Source organism: Rhodamnia argentea, chromosome 9 (assembly GCF_020921035.1).
Source record: "Rhodamnia argentea isolate NSW1041297 chromosome 9, ASM2092103v1, whole genome shotgun sequence".
NCBI lineage: Eukaryota > Viridiplantae > Streptophyta > Magnoliopsida > Myrtales > Myrtaceae > Rhodamnia > Rhodamnia argentea.
The window spans coordinates 24827906-24834168 of record NC_063158.1 but is presented as its reverse complement, the minus strand read 5'-3'; the positions used below and the strand labels follow the sequence as shown (position 1 = coordinate 24834168).

At 43.4% G+C, this 6263-nt stretch overlaps 1 pseudogene; it reads left to right on the top strand.

Annotated features, from left to right (window-relative positions):
* The first annotated feature begins 293 nt into the window (after nucleotides 1-293).
* LOC115743001 lies at nucleotides 294-5727 on the top strand (annotated as a pseudogene).
* Nucleotides 5728-6263: the final 536 nt, after the last annotated feature.

The window sequence follows — 6263 nt, the reverse complement described above, 5'->3', positions numbered from 1 at the left end:
GCAAATGAGGTTTTCAAGAGGGCAATAAATGCATCTTCTGCGAATGAATCCGTAGTTTTACTTTTCGAACAGCGTGTTTTACCACCGTCACTATCGATGTAATGTCAAAGTCAACGACACTAAGAGTAATTAAAAAAGGCGGGGAATTGCATGATTAACCTAAAATCTGGTGCTAGATGCAATTGGTTGCTTAATTAACTATAAGCATCACTTAGGCCAAGCTTCCAAGTACCAACAAGACTCTCAAATCTAGCAGGTATCAGCGGTAGCACCCACCAACGCTTGCCAAAGCCATGGAGTCCGGAGATCAGCAACACAATCCCACAGAGCCGCTGCTTTCGCCACCGTCCGAGGAGGAAAGACCGGCGGCCGCATCTCCCTCGTCACACAAGGTGGACTCTAAGTTGGAGACCGCGCTCACGAACATGGAGTTGACTTATTTCAATCGCCTCCGGTTGGCTACTTGGATAGAACTCAAGCTGTTGTTCCTCTTGGCTGCCCCTGCGGTTATGGTCTACCTGATCAACAACTTGATTTCTCTCTCGACGCGCATCTTTGCCGGCCACCTCGGGAACCTCGAGCTTGCCGCCACTGCTCTCGGTGGCAGTGGCATCCAACTGTTTGCCTATGGCCTTATGGTTGGTGTGGCTATAACCCACCTCTCTCTCTCTCTCTCTCTCTCTCTCTCTCTCTCTCTCTCTCTCTCTCTCTCTCTCTCTCTCTCTCTCTCTCTCTCTCTCTCTCTCTCTCTCTCTCTCTCTCTCTCTCTCTCTCTCTCGAGCACGAGCAACTATCTTAGAACTTACAAAGGATCCAAATTTTCCAGCCACTTCCTTTTATGCCAATAGCTAAATCAATTTCTACAAATAAGTACTTGGAATTTTTTGATGCAACAATGACTCTTTAACCTAAGTTTCGTTTCATTTCCAAAATGCTAAGGAAAAACCTTGATTCTTTTTTAATTCTAATGTCCTATAGGAGTTGCAATACATCCAGATGAAGTTTTAAACTTCCATCAATAACACGTCTTCTTTCTACGGACGCAGGTCAAGCGGTCAACTCAAACATTTAGAATTTCATCTTTTTGTTTTGTTTGAAAAACGAAGAAATATCTTTATTCATTCCAAAAACTACCTCGTTACTGATTACTTACTATATTTGTTGACCAAAACCTCTTTGGCATGTTTCCTCAACTAGGTTAGAAATTTCATTGGCTCCATGCCGGAAAACTCATTTATCTTTAGAGTCTAACTCATTACTCAACATAATCTAGTTTTATAGACCAATCTTAATAACCTAGCATTGGCCTTTTTTTCTTGAACAGCTAGGCATGGGAAGCGCGGCCGAGACACTATGCGGCCAAGCTTACGGGGCAAGCCGATACAACATGCTGGGCATTTACATGCAAAGAGCAACGGTTGTGCTCACCGCCACCGGAATCCCGCTCACGGTCATCTACGTACTGTCAAAGCCCATATTGCTCCTGCTCGGAGAATCGACAGAAGTGGCGTCCGCAACGGCACTGTACGTGTACGGCCTTATCCCGCAGATATTCGCCTACGCCGCGAACTTCCCGATACAAAAGTTCCTGCAGGCGCAGAGCATAGTCCGGCCCAGCGCTTACATCTCGGCGGCCACGCTTTGTGTTCACCTCCTGCTGAGTTGGCTTGCTGTGTACAAGTTGGGCCTAGGGTTGATAGGTGAGTTGAGAAAGAGAGAGAGAGAGCAGGAAAAATTCTCCTTAGAATTTGATTTTTCATGAAACGTGGATAGAGTCCCACGAGATATGACGTTCCCGATGATGTCCACGGTAGCCAAGGATATATATATCCCCACAAATATTTTCTCGGCCCCGTCAGGAATTTTGTCGTGTAGCATTGCCATAGTCTCTAGTGTCACTTATTTACTGTTGGATGGTTTTCAGTCACTGTTTCAAAAGCTAACTCAGAGACGGAACTTTTCCTCACATTTATAAACTAACCAACAGCTCCTTTCACGGTTCATATGAAATAACCTCAACATACGATACCCAGGAGTTACTCCAGCCAATGGTGCCAAAACCATTGACTACGCCGGTAGTTGTTTGTTTGGACTTTGTCTTCCTAGACTAGTCGCCCCACCTCATAGAACTGTTAGAATCATGTAGGATCCACGATCTGTGATCGGTCGTGGTAGATCCACTCTGTGATATGGTATTTACAGTCCGAGAGCTTCGAAAGGTCATCGTTAAAAGTCGCCTGCAGTACAAACTCCATAGACGTACACACAGCATGAACTGTGTACGTCTAGGGAGGAAATGGTTTTTGAAGTCAAAGAAGAAAGGAAGCATGTACTCCTTACTATTCCAACTTAGAATGACCTTTTTTTTTTTTTTTGTATCCGAGGATCCGCACGTCTTACACCCGCGACTATATCTCGAGGGAGATTAGCCCAGCAACCCACCGCCAGGACCCCCCACTTAAATCACGAAACGCGGTTAGGAGTTTCGAACCCTCAACGTGTACTCCTTACTATTCCAACTTAGAATGACCTTTGCTTCTCGCTTCCTATGCTTATTGTAATTATTCAATGGTGACTCTGAGATGATCTGTGATAGGTGCGTCACTGGTGTTGAGCTTGTCATGGTGGATAATAGTAGCGGCCCAGTTCATTTACATAGTAACGAGCCGCCAGTGCGAGCAGACGTGGACGGGGTTCAGCTTGCAAGCCTTCTTGGGGCTGTGAGACTTCTTAAAGCTCTCGGCTGCATCGGCCGTGATGCTGTGCCTTGAGACCTGGTATTTCCAGATCTTGGTCCTGATCGCCGGCTTGCTCCCCGACTCCGAGCTCGCCCTCGACTCCTTGGCCGTTTGGTGAGTGAGCTTATTGTATTTGTCTGTTACCGGGGTATGCGGATCACTGATATGACTGACAGAGTCGACCGTACTTAAAGACCTTGAAAGATATTTGTCTCAAATATTCTGGTCGCCCGCATGTATACTGTGTAAAATTAAGGATATTAATCTGTATCATGTAATCATATTCCTTATTGCCAAAACGTTTGAACGTTTGTAAGATTAGGCTTGTCAGACACCCCTGTTTCGATATGGTCTTATGTGGAAGAGAATTTGTTATCTCACTTAGGTTCGGACAAACCCTTCCCAACTAAATCAGCAATGTGCAGATGAAGTGGGTGGGTGGCAACAAGTGCAAATAGATATCTCTGTTGAGTAGACATGTAATCTGTCATATACACTGAACCATCGATAACTTTCCCTCTACTGTATTAAAGAGATGAATTTTCTGAGATATATAATGAAAATAAAGAAGCTAAAAGATTGCTGACGGAATACTAGACAGTGGGAATAATGACCACTAACTTTGCTTCCTCACACATGTCGGAGCAGCAACAACCTGTATCTTCCATGTGACTGTGGGATTAAGACATGTTGCTAACCTGGGCTTTCAAATGTTGGGTGATCTTCGGCCTCTGTCACCTCAAAAACAGCGTTTTCCCTCACATTTATAAAGCAACCACCAATCCTTTGTATAACTGATGTGGGTTTATCCCCAGCAATATATTCATCACACTTTGATGGATGCATGAGCCAAAGTGTGTTCCATTAGTAGCTCTTCGTTTTCTTGGTGGCAAAAGATCAGAGAAAAGGAGCATCAGCTTTACTTTTTACTGTTTAATTGTCTTTTACCTTTTATCTCCAATAACTAGAAGCCTTTCTTCGACCTTAAAATTGCTGCTGGAATAAAGCATTAACTTGTTGAATAGCTTTGCTTATCCCCCATTTCAATTCATAGTTGAGAAGCATTAGAGAAATTTAGTTCGATGATATGAGAAACTGATGAATGTGCATAGCTTTTTTAGTGACCAAGAGCATAAGGATGATAGCACTTTGATTGATGCTTGCTTTTTTAGCTATTTTCTTGCCTATACTATGCTTTTCGTTCGCAATTATTTGATATGGATGAATTTATTCTCTGAATGAAATTATGTAGATTATTTCTGCTTTGAGATGTAAAAAATAAATGGACTGCAGCACCTGGTTTTTGGGTTGTGCAGCATGGCGGTACAAGGACTGTTGTTCATGGTCTCCGTGGGGTTTAATGCTGCTGCAAGGTACCACTTTTTGTTATGTGATTCTTGCAGAATATACAACCTGGGTAAATATGGATTATACGGGCTAGTTTGGACAAAATGTTGAAAGCAAAATCAGTCAAATGTACGCACATCAGAGATTATTTAGTCACAGTCCATTCATAGGCATGCACATTACTCTTCCAATAGTACATTGAGGTCTTCAATCTCTTTTAAAAGCTAAGATGGAGCTGTAATATATTTAAACAGAAAGAGAAAAATCATTGTCTAGTCTTAAACAAAGTTGTGGTCTTTGATAATTCGAGGTTGACTAATTATGTGTGTCATGTAAGAGCAGTGTGAGGGTGGGGAATGAACTAGGGGCAGGGCATCCAAAGTCAGCAGCATTCTCAGTGGTGATGGTGAACTTGGTCTCCTTCATAATTTCTGTGGTCGAAGCAGTTATCGTGATGGCGCTGAGGGATGTGATCAGCTATGCGTTCACAGACGGCGAGTCTGTGGCTGATGCCGTCTCTGAACTCTGCCCATTCTTGGCCGTCACTCTCGTCCTCAATGGTGTTCAGCCTGTTTTATCCGGTACGTCGAAATTGTTTTTAAGACACTAACACATGACTGGTGTTTTGCTCTCATATGATCGATTGCTTCTCAATACAAGCGGATGATTCTCATACGGTCAATTGCTTCTCCATTCCTTTCTGTCGAATATCATGTGCTGGTATGTCCATTACATAACCTTCGGAGTTTTGAATCGAAGGGGTCGCTGTGGGATGTGGGTGGCAAGCCTTCGTGGCCTACGTCAACGTCGGATGTTACTACTTGGTTGGAATTCCGATCGGTTGCGTCCTTGGATTTAAGTTCAACCTTGGAGCTAGGGTAAAATCCTCTCTCACCATTAAGCATCATTTTTTGCATGCTAGATGTGCTTCATATTAAGCAGTTGAAAAACTAGCGAATCGAGCGGCCCACTCATTGTGATACAAGAAGGTGTCTGATTTTGATTGCAGGGAATATGGTCGGGGATGCTAGCCGGGACGGCCATGCAGACTCTGATATTAATTTGGGTGACATACCGCGCAGACTGGAACAAAGAGGTAAACTCTTACGCAGATTGACCATCTTTTTCATAAAATCAGCCTTCAGTGACAGTATAGCTGTCAGCATTGCCGCTCCGAGTGACATTATGGTGATGCCATTTGAACTGTTAGCCTACCAATACAAACAACTACCAGAACGCCTGAATCGCTGCTCATATGGGGAGTGACGCTGCGCAATCTTTCGTCTTCAGGTTTCGCATTAGTGTCGGTTCTGCTTTATTGCAGTTCATCGTCCAAGTCGAGATCGCTTCGTAAATCTAAATAAAAATGGCCAAAATTTATTTGGAGTACTAACTAGGCTTGAGCTCATCTGACTTTCATCCACTTGACTGTTCAGTGACACAGCCACATGCATGAATGCATCACGATTTTGCAAGTGACTCGAATGAATACATCTAAATAGGGAGCTTTGGTTGTTTGTTCCATGTTTCAGGTGGAGAAAGCTGAAGAACGTTTGGACAAATGGGAAGACAAGAGAAAGCCCCTCCTAAAGAGCTAATCCTTCGATTAAGTCGGCTCATTTAGCGTCGCTATAAAGGCCAAGCCTGTTTAGTTAGAGTGCGGCGAACTGTTTTGTTCAGCGAGAGATGAGCGAGAACTTCCAATTGCTTAGGGGTCGCACTTTTTGTCCCACTTGGTGGACGAAATCATCTCTCCATTTAGAATTCTTTTCGCCCGCGATGTCATTGTCTTTCTTGAAACAGAAAATGCAGAAGTATTGGCTGTTGCAACTAGCTGTTATGCGATCTTAGTCAAAAGGCCGAGTATCGTGTATTGTATGTTAATGGTGACAGAAAAATGAAGACAAGATTGACATAAACTTGGATCTTCTGAGCCATAGGGTATCAGTTCATAGCATACATGCCAAAATATGGAATGCATTAGATAGCAGGTTGCTGCTATGAAGAGTGACGATTAGGAAGGACGTATCAAGCTTGAGCTAAGCCAGTAAACGGGTTCCGATTATGTCTTTGATTGGTTTAATCACATTGTCATTGGATCATAGTCATCCAGAATCTAGTATTTATGTGTCAATGTGTTTACTACTAGACGTACCCCGACAATAATCAGGTGATATT